This window comes from Bactrocera tryoni, chromosome 1 (genome assembly GCF_016617805.1).
Source record: "Bactrocera tryoni isolate S06 chromosome 1, CSIRO_BtryS06_freeze2, whole genome shotgun sequence".
Taxonomy (NCBI): Eukaryota; Metazoa; Arthropoda; class Insecta; order Diptera; family Tephritidae; genus Bactrocera; species Bactrocera tryoni.
Genome location: NC_052499.1, coordinates 64,503,372 through 64,524,158, shown reverse-complemented (window position 1 = coordinate 64,524,158; position 20,787 = coordinate 64,503,372). Strand labels below are relative to the sequence as shown.

The following is a 20,787-nucleotide window of genomic DNA, read 5'->3' as shown; positions in this document are numbered from 1 at the left end:
ACAAAACACCCTTTCCAATATATTAGGTGCGAAAATATGTATATAATTCTCTACATTTTTTAATGACAAAGACATTTTATTGTAAGCAAATGGATACAAATGAATTATTCGAAGTACACTGTCACTTCTCACAACTTTTTCCATCTTTCTGGCAAAGCTCGAATACCATTACCGAAAACTGTTCAACTTGTGTTGTTACGAGTATCCTAAAACCAAACCATTTTTCGATGTCGTCTTGTGAGTGGAACTGCTTCTGAACCAGGCCATGTGCCATCAAAAGGAACAAATAATAAACCGACTGTGCAATATCTGGAAAATATGTCGGGTGGGGTAGGAGTTACCATTTAAGCGTTTCCAGTTAGATTTTAGCAGATTTGAAGATGAGGCCGAACGTTGTCATGCAGCAGAATCGCTTTTTCGAGCCTCTCCTGGTATTGATGAATATTTGGCATTTATTTGATTTCTAACACGCACAAAGCCCAACTGTAGGCAAAATTTTGCATTGAGAACGCAATACAGTCTTAACGGGTTTTTCAATAGGGACACTACAAAAGTAGGCCGATAGAGACAGCAAACGACACCATATTTTTTTCCGCTCTTTTGATATTCCTCTTCAGTAAAATTTGCCATTTCATCATGGAAGGATATACGATCCAACAACGAGTCGAAATTTTAAAACTTACTACCAAAATCCGGAGTCAGTGGCCTCAACTTTAATAGTGCTACGTCCAATTTATGGTCGTGATAATCGTCCTATCAGATCAACAACTGAGCGTCTAGTCAAAAAATTATAGTCCACAGGCATAGTAAAAAATGTTGCCGTGCCGGTGAAACAAAGGAAATCAGTAAACATCGTTCTCAAGCTTTGGGCATATTTGTGACGTCGTTGTGGCGAATTTTGTGAAAAGATCTTGGATTACATCCTTACAAGATCAAATTGACGCAAGAACTGAAGCTGCTTAACCTCAAGAATCGTCGTATTTTTGTGAATTGGGTTGAGCAACAACTTGAAAACGATTCAGAATTTTCATCGAAAAATCATCTTCAGTGATGAGGTTCATTTCTGGCTGAATGGTTTTGTCAATAAGCAAAATATGTGTTATTGCTCAGGCAGCAATTCACACGCACTCCAGGAGTCATCATTGCATTCCGAAAAAATTACGGTTTGTTGCGGTTTATGGCCGGCGGCATCATCGCCGTTAGATTATTTCCTATGGGACTACGTCAAGTCTATGGTCTATGCCAACAAGTCAACGAGGATGACTGAACTTCGTACGAAATCGAACGGGAAATTGCAGCCGTATCGGCCGAATTATGCTTGAAAACCGTCGACAATTGGGTTCAGCGTCTGGACTTCTGCAAGCTTGCCTGTGGTGGCCATGCAAAAGAAATCCAGTTCCATACATAATGGCATCGAATGTACTTTCACAGTACTTTCACTGATATCCCAAACCGTTTTTGTTTTATTTAAAATGACTTTTGTAGCGCATTTAATGAAAGCCCCCTTTTAAGCTTTGCCTACAATTAGGCGCATTATCAAATAATTGTCGATTAACAATACAAAAAGCAAATATTTCAATTATTTTTAATTTCTAGGTAAAAAAAATGCAAATACAACAATGTTTATGCCGGACTGAATGCAGTTGTGCGGCAGAGAGCGCCACAATTACAGTGTTGTTAATATTTACAAGCGCCAGCAACTACGGTCCACAAACTGTGCGCAGTTGTTGCTTTTGATATTGTTGTTGTTATGCAATTGAATTTCAATTAAACAACTATGAATTTTAATGCAAATCTAGTGATTGCTTTCTTTGTGAGAACGCAAAATTCTTACTAAATCGATATGAATGGGCTTATAATATACACAGAAGAGACCGAAGAGATTGTTTAAAATGATAACAAATTAAGCACACAAAAGCAAATAAATAAATTGAGTCTACAAAACCCGACTAAATATTTCAATTACGAAATTGTTTATTGATAAATGCAAATTGAAAACAAATACTCAACTAAATGAATTGCAGCACGAAAGAACACAATAAAAACCAATTTTGTTTTAATTGAAAACATTAGAAATTTACATAAGTACATACAGCGAAAATGCATATATATAAATATACATATAGTGCTCTTAGGTATTTACAAGTTTTAAAAGAAAATGCCATAATGGCTGACTACCGAGCGATATCGTTGAGCGTCAAATTTATGTTTGTAAAACGGAATTTGAAATTTTCTACCAAAGTCCATAAATATTTTCCGGTTGCTCTAAAGGAAAATGTGGCAATATCTTCAACGAAGCGCTCGAACAAATACGGTTCAATAAATAGTAGAGTTTTAGAGTGGGCTGGTGCGTGTGCTGTGCGGGGGAGTGGGGGTAAATGAAACTTTGCAATTTATGCATAAAAATTCAGGCGAGCAAAAGTTAAATAAAACTTTCAGAAAACTTAGCGAGTTAAAGGAGCAGAAAGTAAAAACAAAATATAAATATTTTGCTCGCAAGGAAAACAAAGGATATAGAGAAAATAAGAATCCTTGTAAAGGCGGAGTACACACACACACACACACGCAAACAACAAACAAAGGGGGTAAACAAAAGCAATCAAAGGCGGTGTAGCCAAGTGAAAGGACGAAGAGTTTTCAAGCAGGAGCTACAAGTTCTGTTGACGGGTTGAGCGGACGCGCGGGCCTAGAGTTGGTGAAGAATGCGTTCGTACGAGATCCAGCCAATAAGTCTTCATACAAAATAAGACCAAAACTTTTCGAAAAACGTCGACATATTTCCTAAAGTAGTCTCTTTTTGGCTTGATGCATTTGACCCTGCGATTCTCTAACTTCTTTAGCTCGTGTCTGACAAATACTTTTGCTGAAGGTCATCAATGTAGGCTTCCGTAACGTTGATAACGTGCTCATTCGATTCAAATCTCTGTCCATCATTAATATGTGAATATTTTGGTTCGCCGGTAAGTGCACTGTTCCGACTGTTCCTTTATAACTGTTATAGCTACGTATTTCGTCGAAGGTCACGGATAAATAGCACGGATTAAGGTCACGAACGTAGTAAACAGTTTTCGATCTTTCAAACTGACACGATCTGCAAGGAGCCTGACACTCTACCGCACTAAATCCACAACAAAAATATTTACGAACTGGACTGGTGGATGGTACAGATTCGATCTTAATATTATAATAGATTTCACCTAACTTTCGACTGTTAACAAACCTAATATTTTTAGGCATTACACTTGATACTGGCCTGGGAAAAGAACAGAAAAACGCTGTTGCAGCATACGAGGTCATCCTGTGGCTACCTTTAGATGATCAAACCCACGTTAAACTCACCACCTCAGCGGATATTAGCTAATCGTAACGACAAGAACAAACGGCGCCGAATCTTCGTATTGTGTTTAAACAGCTGTTACCTAGTGATTTCTAACAAACGCAAAACCAACGGGCTGACAGCCTTCTCAAGCACTTTCACCATTTTTGAGATGCCTACTCTCTCCGCTTATTCCTAAGCCTCCAATCGACGGTCTACCAATTTATTAAGATCGCACAACAAAGCCCAGGCTTATTATACCACCCTCGTATACAAGAAGAAAAACATAAATATATCCCTTGTTGAAAGTAAAGTACGAAAGCATATTCACAAACACGAGCTGCTGGTGGCAGGTTTTAGTCGCGAAATGAGTGAGCACAGCGCGTCAATGTGAAATGGAGAAAACATTCAGTTGAAACTTACTACAAAACAGTTGCGAACTTTCCCGAGACGAGGGACGTGTGACGTGGCGTGTGAGTGCTTTGTGTCGTATTTATTTACACACTATACTCCATATTTTAAAGACTTCTTTTTCTCTGCAGTGCATTCGCATTTTCACAGCGAATGGGTTTGAATGGGTCTTTAGCATTTGCGCGCGGGTTTTGAAGAAGATCTATTTAGTGCAAGGATGCAGCCACAAATTGCGTTGCTATTCACTCTTTTCTGTAGAAACTCTTTTACAAATGCATAAGTAGTAAGAAAATAAGATTCAACGAAATGTTGCAGTGAAGTAAGTGAGATTTAAAGTTCTATAAATGGTGAAATTATGAATCTAGAGCAAAGGACGAAAATCTGTTTAAATAAAAACAAGTGAAATCATTAACTACAGTTGCATCACCGTTTGCATACAAAAATTTGCTTTGAACGGTCAATTTGTATGGCAGCTGTTGCTATAGGGGCCCCATCTGAGTAATTTGTTCTGAGATTGTACCGTTCTCTTGGAAAATAATTAGTGCCAAATTTTGTAAGGATATCGAATGAGAAAGTTTTCCGTAGACGGACTTGATTTTGAACGGTCAACTTGTATGACATGTGCCATAGTGGTCCATCGACGACTCTTACAAATAAGCAGCTTCTTGAAAGGGAAAAGATGTGTGCGAATTCTTAGCGATATCTTAAGAACTGAGGGCCTTCATGTTCATTTAATTGTATTCGATTCGATATTCGTACAAAGTTTATCAATCGTCGCTGGCTTGTTGGCATAGACCATAGACTTGACGTAGGCCCACAGAAAATAGTCTAACGGCGTCAAGTCGCACGATTGAGGCGGCCAATTGACTGGACCATTTCGTGAGATAACAGGTTCACCAAAATTGGTTTTCACTAAATCGATTGTGACATTCGCTGTGTATCTCGTGGCGCCGTCCTGTTGGAACTACATATTGTCCAAGTCCATATCATCCAATTTGGGTCAGCGGTAGCGAGTCACATTCACAGTAACGTGCCGGTCTTAATCATTATGAAAGAAGTACGGTCCAAGGACAGCGCCGGCCCATAAATCGCACCAAATCGTAATCATTTAGGGATGCAATGGCGACTCATGGAGTACATGTGGATTGCTGTCTGACCAATAACGCATATTTTGCTTATTGACGAAGCCATTCAGCCAGAAATGAGCTTCATTGCTGAAGATGATTTTTTGATGAAAATCCAGATCATTTCCTAGTTGTTGCTTAGCCCAATTCACGTTTATGTGTTAATTTGAACTTTTAAGGATGTTGGCCAAGATCTTTCTCGAAATTCGCCACAATGACGTCACAGAGATGCTCAACGCTTGAGAACTGCGTATGATAGACTGATTTTTTTTCGACGAAAACTTGTTCCCAGCGAAGGTGTTTTTGAGATCTGATGTCAAGAAATAGCCGCTGAGGGCCAGATGCGAATGCAAGTCGAATCCCATTTCTACATTGGCTTGGTTAAACACTTTCTTTCTCTTCAATTGCAGACGCCATAACCTTGCCAGCCGACAGTTGCGTTTTTTTGGAGTGGGTTCAACGTGTGCAGTCTGTTCGGATGACTGTCGATTGGAATTCGGAGTGAAACGATGGAACCAAGTTTCATTTATTGCCACATATAGACGCAAAAACTCGGGTTAATTTCGCTTGAACATCTCCAATTATCGCATCTTGGACTCTTCGTTGTTTTCGGTCAAAAGTGAGCTTGCGTGACACCCACGAATCAACATGCGAAATTCCTTTTTATCCATTTTTTCACAACAACAAAAGTTGCTTCACTCAAAACGATACAATTCACAAACTAATGATCCAACAGCTGTTTTTTGAAGGTTAGAGTTAACTAAAAATCACACGAATTTGCTTTTAAAGCGCCATGTATGTGTCAGTCCTGGGACTTTTCAACTGACCTGTCCTGCAAAGTGAATCGTGGAAAAGTTGTGTGGTAATACTCAAAAGTACCAAATTATTAAGAAATTGTGCAAAACTGTCAGTCTCTGGGAGAAAAATTGAGTATCAAGTTGGACAATCTCCAATAATGTAAATATATTTTCGGAATTTTGGAAATTATAGTGAGAAACAGAAAGAGGTTCAACTAGGATCACAAAGTGAAGGAAGAATGGTGTCAAGGTTGTTGAGATCATCATATGATGGCATATCACTGATGGCCCCCAAAAATAAATTGCCACCAAGAAGATTACAAAAGAAAAGCTCATAAAAGACGTAAAATCGACTGTTGTGAGAACGTTGGGTTTTGGGGTCCACGGAGCTGCTTTTCGGACGTTTTCTTCTCGCGGTAGATGCAAAAGTCACCGATGTGGTGTTGATAGCAGAGGATCTTAATCTCTTATGGATCGGCTCAACACATTTTGGTTTGAAGCAAGTAAACGCCAAACTAAACGAGCTGGTACCATCCAGGGGTTCATCAAGGACCCCAGCAGGTTTGTTACTGCTACTGTTGCCAGATGCTAGTACTGTTGAAAGTTTCGCTATTGCAAAATGGAACAGAGGTCGTAAAAGAGATGCTTAACAACGTAGCTGAGAAGCCTACATTCATTAAACGCAGCAGTACTTGGGACAATACGGGGGTTTATGAATATTACGTCGAAACTGTCCAACAATCTAGCGAATGGAATGCAAAATGAGCCGAAACCGAAAAAAATCTAAATTCGCTGAAAGCACTGAAGGCCAGCCGAGTTTTAGGACAAGTGTATGGAAAATTTGATCAAGTGTTGGTAGGCTTTTATTCGCTCAGAAGTCTATTTTGAAGGTGATACTAAAGATTTGTATTAATATTCACGTAAATATGTAAATTTTTTATCAATTCGGGTGTAAGTTGACAAGATCAGATTCCCTACCATCTTTATATCTTACCGAAATTGCTTTATCCATTTTATACATATGTAGGTAGGGCGCCGCATATAGCAATAGTTAATCCCAACTAATGAGATTTTTTTTGCAAAACACAAATATACTAATTTACTTTGTAGTAAATATTGGTGGGGTTTCCGAAAACATAATAAGCGCATTTAGTTTGCATGAGTTTGCAAATCACCTGACAGACATTATTTTCAGCTGCTCTTGCGCGTTAAAGCTCACTGTTTCTTTTTCACAATTCAATCTTAATATGAGCAGCACATTGTATAACGAGATTTTAAAATAATAAAATTACTCCAGCAATCATTTTATGCGCATATTTTCCACATACGACCAGCTGCTCAAGCACCAGCCATATTGTGTAGTCGAGCTCAGTGTGTGTTGCCACCCGCTTCTAGGCCAGAGAGCTTTTATGCACACATTTTTATGATTTCATTTCATTTTCTTTTTTTCTACTAGCCACATATGCTGCAACTGGAAAAGGCTACACATTGTACACATAGTAGACGTACCTAGTCTTTGGTTTCTGCTTGACTCTCACCAGCTTCGACTCGGCACTCGTCAGGGCAGTCAAACATATGGAAAGCACATATGGAAAGCGACCTTGTGAAGCTTTGCGCCTTGGCACATTCACTTCGTGTGGAGAATTTTTTCACCCACATAGAAGACACTCAGTCAACACAAGACACATACAGATATACATACTTGTAGAAATCTGCGTTGCATTAAGTTTCAAGTTGCCTGATGGCTTTTAAGGAGACACAAAGTTGTGCAGGGTTTCAGCAACTAACTGCACATCTGAGCTTAATGCATATTCATGCTGACAACGCTCTCACCAACATGAAAGTAATTTGACGTGTATATCCTTGCAGCGCATGTAAAAATTGTTTGCGTTAGGAGTGTGGCAAGTGTGCTTCGTATGTTGGCACATTATCGGACGCACGTACACTTCGTATTCTGCGCACACATTGTCTGATTTGTTTTCGATGTGATTGCAGAAAACGCTAGAATGTGGTTAGATAGATGATCCTGGCAAATTAAATGCAATTTACGACGTCTTTCCCTAATCCATGTGTCATTACATTTTATATTACAGCTGATGCGACGTAAATGCTACATAAAAGGTGTGCCAGCCACCGTTGAAGTGTGGTCTTGCACAAACTTTGTATGCATAAACGCAGTCAGTCGCGAAAAATTTGAGAATTCCAAAATTTCTGGACCCACCAAATGAATTTAATTCATGTTCAGTGCTTTAACATAGTCCACTATTGGTGACTAGATGGTTCAAATGCCAGGAAAGTCAAATCTAAGTTTTAGCTGTTCTAGATGTTGCTTAGGGTTAAATATAAATCCGGGTCCAGTTTGAGACTTTTGAAATTTTTGGTATTTATAATAAAAGAGTTTTGCTTTGATAACCGAGTTATTCAATTGTAGTGTCTAAATGTAGGCAATGCCAGTTTGACTCTCCACCGTAAGGACTTCTATCCGCACCATGAGGTTAGCTTAGCTTATAGCAATTGACATGACTTGAAGCTAACTTCTGTTTTACAACTTTTTATCACTTTGAACTTATTATATCCCAATAACTGCCATATTTTCCTGAAAGTGCGCCTAAAGGTAGGCAACGAAACCTTGACTTTCTCTCATATTGGCTAAATGCTTTGAGCAATACTGTATTTCTAGCAAATTTGAGTACTTTTTCATTTGAATTTCATTAATACTCCAATTGTATTATTGATTGCCATGCATTTTACTCTACATGCTTAAATGTAGGCACCTACAAAATACTTATTTCCGATATTTACTATTCGAATAAGTTCAAATGGTGGAAAAAACGTAATTTAGTCAAGTCTGGCACTATTGCATTTTTCCGCCATTGTAGGCTCTTCAACTTAAATTGAGATATCGTATCGAAACATTAAAGAATAAAGGTTTTGAGATCAAAATGGACAACAGCTCATTACTTCCCAATCTAAACTCAGTAGCCTTTAATATTTTAATTTATTACCGCCAGAGACCAACGAAAACGAGTTAGTTGAGTGCGTTACCTCTACTTTTAGTGTCAATGATTAGCCTTCGGCCGAAGTAGCACAGATTGAGTATGGCAAGACTCGTGTTCTCTGGATAAAACTATATTAGGTCCAGGGCCATGATATATTCCACGTAACTGTGAAACAGAAGAATTAGCCAATATAGGCACTACCTTACAATGAGACTCCGAAAAAGAAGCAATATACATACGATTATAAGTCCCTGGCTACTTATTACGGTACCTGGCTACTCGTATTAGATATTTTTTAATCGTCAAACAAGTTATAGATCAGCTGAGTCTCGGCGGAAACAATATCTTATTCTCTTAGTAGTTCATAACAGGCAATGTCTAATTGGCGGACACGCTAGCAGACTAATTGTAGAAGATTGTAGAAGATGCCAAGAGGTAGAAGAACAAAAGACGTTAGAATCGTAATTATCTGTCGCAATTGACGATGTCTCAGAAGTTGCACGTATAAAAATTTTTGAATAGATGAACTTCATCGATAGCACAGAGAGGTTCAGAGAGTACAGCAACTATCTCAGGACAAGAACTATTGAGGGAATTTTAGTCCCAGTGGTTTCACAATGGGCTTCTTAGCAACTAAAGGACTGGGTGCGTCGTCAGATATCCCGCCCGCCTACCTACTTACCTGACTAGCGAACATACTTATTAAGCGTCTGAATACATAAGGGGTCATCCATAAATTACCTCACACCTTGAAGGGGGTGGAGGGTACCATTCAGAAGTGACATTGTGTGACAAGGGGCAGGGGGGGTCAAAAGCTTTGTGACATCACTTTTCAAAATTTGTGATGGACAAACGTGAAATTTATAGATAAACAAAAAAATATTAAACATTTATAAACACAATCTTTGTTTTTTAATGCTTAAGTTGTAACGAAGCTTTTTACTGCTGAGGTATACTCGCCGTGTCCAGGTTTCTTTACAATAAATTTGTAAACATTGGGGCTCTTCTGCGAATCGGATTTTTACCACCACCTGTGTTAATTAAACATACATCAGAAGGTTATGTAGTCACAGGAAGTGATGACAACGACGCTAAGTTTGCTCCATTATTACTACAAATATTCTTAAATCTCCAAGCATCATCCCATCTAAAACAAGTTCCATATGATAGTTATTTCCCTAGTGTCGAGCCACACTTATTTAAAAGATCGTGTAGCATATGTGGCCAAAATTTTTCTTCATATAAAGCCACTAATCAACTTTGCGAAAGTCTCTGAACTAGCCTCTAATACACCTGCAGGCGAATCCAGAGTCAATCTACGAAGACACCCAAGCAGCAATCAAGGCATATCGGAAAGAAGTGTCTTGGGAAACAGGCCAGCAGTGGAAAGTTTTGCCAGTAGTAAGGAACTTTACTTCTACTGGGTGCCAGACTACAATGGCATCGAGGGCATTAAAATAGTGGACGAGATTGCCAAGAATGATTTACGGGTAATATCCGAACACGTGATCAACATTGGGAAGCCCACGTATTGTCTATAGAAGCATGGTAAAGAAAATCAAAGCCCGATGGCGACACACGCCACAAATGATGCTGACAGATCGAGAAGACTGCAGGAAATGTGCAGAGCATGGCACCAGAGGAACAGTGGAGAATCTCTTGTGCACTCGTCCCGCATCGGCCATTCTACACTGTAAGCATTTGGGGCATCCTAAACGATTACTACTGCCCTTTTACTTAGCAACTGAACTCCATCTGGTATCGCAAAGGACACAAACTTGTCTATACGTGGCTTATTGGCCTACCATATTAACATAACCTAACCTAAACCTTTAATAAAGAAGTTTTTTTTTTGGTGAGTGATGTTTTTGAAGGCCTAGTCTTAGCAATTACCTAACATATCGCCAAATGTATAGCCAACATGAAAGAACTTCGAGATTAAAAAGGCGGAGCCGTAAGGCAAATATTATATATTTTAGTTCAACAAGATTACTCTGATAGGTGTAGAGCAGATATTTTTTTTAAGCCATGAACTATAAGAGGCTACTTACTAAAACTTTTAGAAACTAAAGAAAATTGATAAGAGAAGATCTTCAGGCCAATATTTTATGGGTTTTCAAACTAAATTTATATACTAAACTCAATAATCCACTCAAAATATAGGCGTTTTAGGGTTAGGTTTTTAAAATATCAGAACATATTTCACGCGGCAAAACCCAGACAAAAAGGTGTACTTCGAAAATTTTGCACAATTGAGTTAAGCTTTTTTGACTCTTCTCTTTGAATTTTGAGACTGATGAAATCTTTGCGCTTAACCTCCCTTAAATAAAATAATAAAATTTATAAAATTGCTTCATGAACAATTAAGTTAATTTAAAAAAAAATTTCTCATAATGAATGGTGGTCTTCTTACATAAAAACATTATTTTACCAGTATACTATATACAACAAAGATCCTTGTAACACAAAACTGTTGGCACACGACATCTACTCTCGTATTTAACTGACTTGTAAAATTCACTGAAAATGCCAAAATTCAAAGAAAAGCAAATAAACGCATAAATTGAGGCAATAAGGACGCGACAACAACAACAAAAACACAACTTGCCCGTAAGAGATGTACGAGTAACAGGGGGATTATCCAATGCGAACTACTTTGGCGCCTTTTTTCTTTGGATCTGCTTAACTCTTAAGCATTTAAGCGTTTACTGCGATTTGCATTTTTATTGCAAAAATTTGCATATGAGCTGCTGAGGAAAATTGTTTAAAGCAGCAGAGTGTTGAAAGAGCAAATATACAGTATACTATATGCACTCACAGCCTCAAGGTCGTCGAAGTTTGAGTGATAAAATTGCTGCTTTATTGATTTAGATGTGAAGCCTTTGTGCAATTAAGCTGTTGTGTGTTGAAATTATTACAATTTTTAAGATTTTGTAGGCCACTGCATTTATTGCGTAACCAGCTTGTAAGGTACTTAAAGCTATGGTCAAACTATAAAAGAATTGCTAAAATTACCCAGGTTAAATATTAAAAAGGAATTTGGTTTGTTCGAAAATTGCCTTGAAAAAACTTGAGACAGGTAAAAGACCGTGGAGAGTCGATTCGGCGCTGTTCGACGCAACTCGGGACGACTTTGCACAGCTTATGTCGAGATGAACTGAAAGCGTACAAAAAAAAAGCTTGTACAAGAACTGAAGCCGCTCGACTTTCCCAAGCAAAATGCTTCGCTACATGGGCTCTTGAAAAGTTCCAACGGTTTCGAGACAAAATCTGTTCAGTGATGAGGCCCATTTCTGGCTCAATGGGTATGTAAACAAGCAAATTTGCCGCATTTGGAACGAAAAGCAACCTGAAAAGATTAAGAGCTGCTATTTCATCCAGAAAGCAACGGGTTGGAGTAGTTTGTGGGCCGCTGGAATCATCGGACCATATTTCTTCAAAAATGATGCCGGTGAGAACGGATAACGACTGTTATCCAGTCATGATAAGCGACTATGTGATGATTGAAATTGAAGCTCGTGCTCTCGGCGACATTTGGTTTCAACAAGACTGCGCCACTTCCCACACATCGCATCAATCTATGGATTTATTGAGAGAACACTGCGGTGAGCAGATAATTTCACTTTTTGGGCCGGTCGATTGCCACCAAGATCGTTTAATATCACACCGTTGGACTTTTCCCAGTGGGAATATGTAAAGTTTAAAGTCTATGCGGACAATCCCGCTTCAATTCAGACCTTGGAGCAAAACATCACGGGTGTCATTAGCCAGTTACCAGTCGATGTGCTTGAACGAGTCATCGAAAATTGGACACGACATATGGATCATCTCAAAGGTGGCCGCAGCCAACATCTGAAAGAGTTAATCTTGAAAAAATAAATGCCAAAGCATGTTCTTTCGAATAATATAAACATCCACCCCATTAAATTTGAATTTTTGTGTTTTTACTTTAAAAAAAAGTTGGGAACCTCGAAATGGATGACCGTTTATAATTGAATTTTATTGCACTGGCGCTTTTCGTAGCGAAGTCTACATTTCTGAGACTTAAATTATATTAAATATGTTTCACAATACCTTTACGGACATCTTACTCCCTGTTTTTTTTCCTCACAATCGTTCAACTTCGCTCCCTGCTCTGATAGAAACCAACACTTTCATTCCATCCATTACAAATTTTGGGAAATATTTCAGTATTTTACTTAAGAAAGTTCTTATTAAATATTTATACATCGTCTTCACCTTTCTCGCATACTCTTTCCGAATTTTTCTCAAAACATACTTCTACTTTCTGTTAAGCCACTCACCACACCCTATATACACATCACCATGGATTTAAATTTTCTTTAATGTACCATTTGCTTTTTGATAATCCCTTTACACCTTTTTAACAGCTACAAACCACAAACACTTGTTCCTCCGGGAGCTCTTGTGAGCCATGTGGAATTTAATATTTTATAAGTACTTTAGTTATTTGACTTGACTACAACTAAAAGGCAGGCGTTGCTAATGAAATGCATCTGCAGGCACAAGAAGAGCACAGCTTAACACACTTAACGGTGCCCCAACCACCTCTTTTCCACGCTTACTTGGTGTACAAATTTAATTGGGGGCAGAGGATTAAAGGAAAGTTTGACGAAGTTCTTGCCTATCTTTTTAATGTGTTTTTGACCTTTGTAACGACTTAAGTATTTAAACGTTGTTGTCCCTTTTGGTGGGAAAGGATATTTTGCTGTTGCTGTGTAAGTTCGACGTAAGCAATTACTGTGTCAAGCGCCATTATCTTTGAGCGAATATAATATTTCATGGCTCATTTTATTTACAACGAAGACTTGAATATTTAAAAAAATGTAGTACATTTTAGTGTTTGTTAAAATTTAAGAAATTCTAAAATTATAAAGAAAAAATAGCTACATTCTATTAGAAGACCACTCCAATACCAGTCCTGACATGTTCAGGGAGTGGTTTTGCTCAGAATATCGCATTTGCGAACGATTTTCGAGTTCGAGGCTATTGAGCCTTAATCAGGAAGTTTTATGGTGAGAATAACAGAAGCATTTTTAATAAAAACCCGACAGTGTATCAACTGTAAATTAGTCATTTAAGTAGTAGCCCCAGCTTATGACTAGAGACAGAATCTCAGAACCAATCGCCAGAGTTTCGGATGAATGACCAAAGAAAAAACTCGTTTCATTTTAATGCTTGCTTCGAATCCGGACCTCTGGTGATAACACGATTAGTGACAAACAATTCCAACAAAATCCAAGCTATTGGCGGAATTTTGCGATAAAAATCACCACAGTTATTTGCCAGAAAGAGATATAAAGGGTGATCCATTTCGATGTGCCCTACTTTTTTCAAGAACAAACACAGAACCTTCAAATTTAATGAGGAATTTTTACTATCATTCGAAAGAATATTCGTTGGCATTTATTTTTTGAAGATTATCTCTTTCAAATGTTGCCTACGGCTCAGATGGTTCCTCCGTTGAGTCCGATTTCCGAATTTCGATGGCGAATGACGTGATATTTTGCTCCAAGGCCTGCATCGAAACGGGATTATCCACCCTTAGACTTAACAAATCCCCGCAGGAAAAAGTCTAACGGTGTGATATCAAACGATCTTAGTAAATCAATTCACTGATGCGAAGTGAGGTAAATGGCGCCTTCTTGTTGAAACCAAATGTCGCGGAGATCACGAGCTTCTTTTTCAGACTAAAAAAGTCGGTTGTCATGGTGCGATTAGGTCGCCATTGACGGTAACGTTCTCACCGGTATCATTTTTGCAGGACTATGGATCGATCATTCCACTGGCCCACAAACCACACCAAATCGTTGGTTTTTCTGGTTGAATGGCATCTCTTGAATGCTCTTCATCCCAAAGTCGGATCTGCTTGGAACTTCTCAAGAGCCCATAGAGCGAAGCGATGTCGCTTGGGAAGTGCGAGCAGCTTCAGTTCTTACACAAGCTAATTTTGTATACTTTCAACTTAAGATCTCGAGGTTGCAGTGAACGGCGCTGAATCGACACTCCAAGATCTACGTGTATACTCTCAGCGACGACTGTAATAGTTTCTTCACTGCGAGCTGAACGTAGTCTATTCGGTCGAATATTATTCTCTAGTGAATGCTGGGTCTCAAGAAGGGTGATAAGTTGAAGCGCAGCGCGTGAAACACATTATTTACAGAACGTGAATTTTCGAAATATAATTGAAAGTTTTGAAACGTTGTTCAGGCGACTTTCCATGATGAAATGACAAACAATTCTGAACAAAAATAACATGACAGCTTGACACGATTCACGCGTGATTTGTAAAAAAAAGGCTATTGAAAATCTTTTTATTCGTAGTCCCTTATTGGTAGGTTCCCCAAAAAATTTGGCATTAAAAGCACACTATTTTGCATTTATTCTTTGAATGGGAAGCCGAGCTCGTTATATGGTATTAGTCTAAGAAAGTAATTAAGTCTGTTAAAATATCTCAGAAATCTAAATCTGTTAATAATGGAGGCGGTGCTAGCATTAGATATGTTGTAGAGCAAGATATCAACTTAGATATATTGCAGTCGCTTATTGGGTCAATTAGTAGACGCGTCAAGATATATACATTTCTTGAAATATTATCGGAATTTGAGGTAGGTAAGAGAAATGAGCACCCAAGCCATCGTTTCGCAACATTGACTTTATATACACTACGAGGAAGGCACTTTAAACTTTTAGAAGAAGATCGCTCGTAACTAAAGATCACCTAGACCGAAAGCTTATAAGAAGTATGTAGAAAACTTTGTGGTATACAAACAGTCTAACATGATGGACTTCGTTCGACTAATTCTACAAAAATTTCTAGTATAAACCCAGTAGATAATTTGCGAAGACTATTTTACAATTTAAACTTACCAAATTTGTAGTCGGTCGATGCTCTTCAGACACTGAAAGAGAAAAAAGAAATAATTAGTATGGAGAAATAAAACTTCTAGCTTGAAAATATGTCTTAAATCTAAAACTTTTATAGCGAATGCCGGCATTATAAATTCATGGAAAAACCATTTCAAACGGTACGCATGCCAGTGCGTTTCGGCCGTCGGCGCGTCTTTCAACGAAGGCAAGAGAAACTGGAGGCAAATCAAAATCGCCCGGACGCATTGCAGTTGCAACCACGAAATAGCAACGGTGGAGATTACTGAGTGCCAATTATACGAATACTCGACGACAATGGCAACAACAACAATGCATATGCGCATAGTAGAAAGCAGACCGACCAAGTGGCGGTCGGAAAAACAGGCACTGCATGCGTGCCACATGCCAGCAGCACTTCAAAATTGCCACAGCACGACTACCTGTTTACCCGTTTGTGGCACCCGTCGCATCACCCCCATTTACCCCCAGCGGCATGGCATGTGTGTCGGTCGGGCTGTCTGTCTGGTTGGCTAACTGTTGCAAATGTGCAATCAAGAAAGTGCATTTGCCACAACAACAACAACAGAAACGTCGACAGTTGTATGCAAACTCAGCAAAAATGCCTGCGGTTTTGCCGCATTTTCGCAATCCAGTCTTTCCTATGCGACAGCAACAAAAACAACAACAATGGTAGACCGGTAGATTTGTTGGTGGCAAGCGTGCGAGGTTGAGTGCATCTAAGCTGATTGAGTGCCGTCAGAAAGGTTAGGTTTTTTATATTTTTGTTTTTGCTTTGTTTGGCTTTCAGAGTTGCATTTGAATGAGATTTGTTTGTTTTGCCTAGTTTATTTCGCATTTCTGCTTTAATTACAGTTCAGTTGACATTTGCGGCGAAATTGAGTTTCATTTGATGACAATTAACTGAGCTTGGGAGTGAGATCACGAACATCACGAATCATTGCCGGCATTGCAGCTTTTATAGAGCCGCAGGAATGATTGGTTATTACATTTCAAATGCTTGGTTGAAAGCTTAAGTTCCATAGGTGATCTGAGTTGCAAGTTCTTACCGTTCGGTTCGAATGTTATGTGTAAAAAAAATAGATCTTTGGAGACTGCTCTACTAGTTGGGGAGTGCGTTCACCTTCTTATAAGAAACTCTCTCGGAAGCTACAGTAAGGTATAAATTCAAACTGTCAGGCTCAAGGTATAACCAACTTGAGGAAAACTTTCTTATTTGCCTGACATACAACGAAACACAGCAAGAAATAAAAAAAGACGAGTGGAAGATTCCTATAAAACCATGAGAATGGTCATTACTAAAAGAGGGTGATTACATTTTAAACAGTGGGATAATTTACACTGGTGTTATCTTTAATGGTTTAAAGGCATGTAGGTGAACTTGTCATCTAAGTGGAAGGAGTTCCTTACACCAGTTTAGGAAATACGCTAAAACGACTTCAGGAAGTCGCTAAAAACGATACACAATGAGAATTTCGGAAGGAGCTGACAAACTGTTCAGCTTCTGATGAAATGCCTCAAAGGCATGCAGAATGGCCAAGATCATGTGCAAAGCAGCGGAAGAAAATCACGCAAACCTTCTACTGGCGTCACGTGCGAGCCGTATGTGCAGTATTAACGACGAAACAGGTAGCAAGTGCAGGGAAGTAGGCATGAGAGAGATACATCTCCTCTAATTCCGACCAGCATCATCTAAAACTCGACTATGATATAAAGGATTTCTCGGGATTGGATAAAGTACAAGTATTAAATATAAAGTCTCTATGAAACATCGCAAAAATCGTTAGTGTCCTGTACGACATGAGCTCCTATTAAACTGGATGTCCAGCTGGCATTATAAGGTATTCGTAGTTTTATATATATCGGGTGATCAAAGTAGAGATAATTTTTTTAATAGATTTGTTTTGGCATATTACGCGTGAGTCGTGTCAAGCTGTCATGCTATTTTCGTTCAGTATTGTTTGGCATATTATGATAGAAAGAATTGAGAGTATACACGAAGACCGCGGAGAGTCGATTCATCGCCATTCGCAGCCACTCAAACTGACGTATGGAACTGCTTGGAGCATTCTACGTCGAGATCTTAAATTGAAAGCGTGCAAAATACAGCTTGTGCAAGAACTGAAGCCGCTCGACTTTCCAAGCGGGCTCTTGAAAAGTTCCAAGAAGATCCGACGAGCCAATTTTTGTTCAGCGATCCGACCCATTTTTGGCTCAATGGGTATGAAAACAAGCAAAATTGCCGAATTTGGGACGAAGAGCGACCTGAAGAAATTCAAGAGCTGCCATTTCATTTAGATAAAACAACGGTTTGGTATGGCTTGTGGGCCGGTGGAATCATCGGTTGATGTTTCTTCAAAAATGAAGACGGTGAGAACATAACCGTCAATGGTGACCGTCATCGCGCCATGATAACCGACTATTTGATGTCTAAAAATGAAGCTCACGATCTCGGCGACATTTGGCTTCAACAAGACGGGGCCACTTTCCACGCATCGCACCAATCAATGGATTTATTAAGAGAATACTTCGGTGAGCAGATATAATTTCACGTTTTCGGCCGGTCGATCCCGTTTCGATTCCCGCCTTGGAACACATGCCAGTTACCAGTCGAAATGCTCGAACAAGTCATCGAAAATTTTACTCAACGGATGGACCATCTGAGATGTAGCCACGGACAACATTTGAAAGAGATAATCTTAAGAATTAAATGGGAAAAAATGTTTTTTCGAATGATAATAAACAAAGTAGAGAACCTCGAAAAGGATCACATTTTAGTATGACAGTATAACCTAACCAAACATAATCTTAAGGCCTCCTGGTTGGTTACAGTGCCATTAAAACATTATAAAAAGAAACCAAAAACAGCCTTAGAAATATTTAGAAGTAAATTAGCAACTCTGAACTCGCCGTACTTTAATTCAGGTCAAGAATTAACTAAATAAACTAATATCCTAATAAAGTGAATTCGTAAACAAAAAGTGTTAAATAAATAACTATAATTAGTATAGTGTCTATTCTTAAACTAAATCTGGCATAATTTTAAAGTCGTAAAACAAAATGTGCCAAATATTTGACGTAGAGAAGTAAAATTGTGTATATAGCGCTTCCGCCATAAAAAAAATATTTTGAAGTAAACAACGTTGGGCAGCAAGGTGCCGTTAATAAATAAGGAAAATAAAATGTTTGTGATTTTATCACTACAGAAATTAGCGCGCTAAGGCGCTATATATGTACGCAGTAATACAGTAACTTCACAAATTACGGTTGCATTTGTAATAGGAAATTTATGGACGTTTATCCAATGTCGACAACCCAAACAAAAAATCACTTAATTTAGTTGAGCTAAAATTATCGTGTAATTATCATAAACACAGTCAGTATGCGCTATACTATATATGTATGTATGTATGTAAGTCCCTGTAGAGAATTCGGGCGATCGTTAGTAGTTCGGTCAATTTTACTGTTTACAGTTTCTTTCTAGTTCTAGTCGCAAGAGATTTCAATTTTATTTTACAGCTGAAGACATGAGCTTTTTGATATTTTGTTCTATACATTTTCCATTGCTTAGCAAAGGACAAATTTCGGCATTTGAAACTTGAATTTGATTTTCTTATGTAATTATCTACTCCGTCTTCCATATGAGATTGAATAATAAATAATATTTATTCAAGCTCACATTTTTCCTGCTTTAACGATCACATGATCACTAAGAAATCTGTCGGTAGTTCCTAAACTAGAACCCATTTATGTACAGCAACTTATTGGCTCAGTCTTGGGCTTTCATATACACAAAGACTACACTTAAAATTTGCAAAGAAAAACGTTTAGAACAGTTCGAGGGAACAAATTCATAAATACATCAGCCTCTTACCATAGTGAAGAAATAAGCTAGTAAGGTTAGGTTAATCTGGTAGGTCAATGAGCCATGCATAAGCCAGGTTTGGTTCTTTGCGATACCAGATGGAGTTCAGTTACTAGGTCCACAAAGAGTAGTCATCCTTTAGGTCCTAAGTGTGACATGTTATTTTATAGAGTTTGCGGCATTGCCTTCTGCGTGTTGCAAACTTCGTGAAAAACTCAATATACCCTGTACAAGGTGTAATAAGCTGGCGCTTGGAGTATTCGAAAAGTTTTTCGTACAATTTTTGAACCGTTATCGAACTATAGTATCGTACGAACCACGAGTGTTATGAACTGTATCTCGTCATTGGCATTGTCCACTTTATAAATAAGCAGTGACTTGGTTATGTTGTGAGTATGAATGATAAAGCTCCAAGGAAAACGGTTTGCGGTGCAAGAGTCGGTTGTAAAAAATGATGACGTAAACCTGGCCTACGGTGGAGTAACCAACAAGAAGAAACCGTTAACCAGAAGCATATATATTTTATGTAAGCTTCTTGGGTTTCTAGGAGAACAAAAAACCATTGGCTTCCTACTGGGCCATTTGAATTTACAATAATGCGAAATAGACTGATCGACGTCAACAACAACAGAATCTTTTGCGATAAAAACAAACACTTGTCATTTTATAAATAGCTTTTAATTAAATTTTAATAGCTTAAGCATACGTCAGCTAGTTAATTACCAAGCTCAATAAAGTGACAAGCTAAAAACTCAACTCGGCCGGTGCGACTCTAGCGTACTCGCGTCGCAGACAGGTGACGGCGTATTAAGTAAAACGTAGAAGTGAATGACGACAAATTAGGTGAGCACAGCGACAGCGTGTGTAAACAAATGAACAAAAACGAAAACGAAAGCAACAACAATAACAATAAATAAAAGCTAACATCAACAGCGAAAACTTGTAGCCGAAGCCAAGACCAAATGCACCCCTAAAAGCTGCCTCCGGGGAGACGTTAAGACTCAAAATAAAGAAAATGCACCAAAAAATGCATTACAACAACACTAAGCAAACGCATGAATTTGGCAAGTGACTGCGGAGAATTGCTGCAATTCTGCTGGCCAAAGCTTGTAACTTGTAAATGAAATCATTTCGGTTAACTCCGTCGAGATTTGAACGGAATGTTACCGTTCACACCGGAATTTGCCGAAATGGACGCAACGCCTTGCGTACATGTACAGTGTATGTGTCTGTGAGTCTATGTTAGAAACGTTAGAAATATCGGGTCAACAGCAAGCCCCGAGCGGCATTCACATTGACAGCTATGACATGCCGCAACCACAACAAATTGCTGGCCAACTAGCCACCTAGCCACCTAACCGCCTAG

General features: G+C 38.6%; 1 protein-coding gene across 4 annotated transcripts in view; it reads right to left on the bottom strand.

Annotated features, from left to right (window-relative positions):
• The window catches only part of LOC120772315 (G protein-coupled receptor kinase 2), a 244,281-nt gene that overhangs the window by 165,901 nt on the left and 57,593 nt on the right, over positions 1 to 20,787 (bottom strand). For all 4 annotated transcript variants that reach the window (XM_040100835.1, XM_040100864.1, XM_040100845.1 and 1 more), the window contains one exon: positions 15,539 to 15,570. The gene's annotated coding sequence lies outside the window, so the exon portion shown is untranslated. The remainder of the gene's footprint in view (positions 1 to 15,538; positions 15,571 to 20,787) is intronic.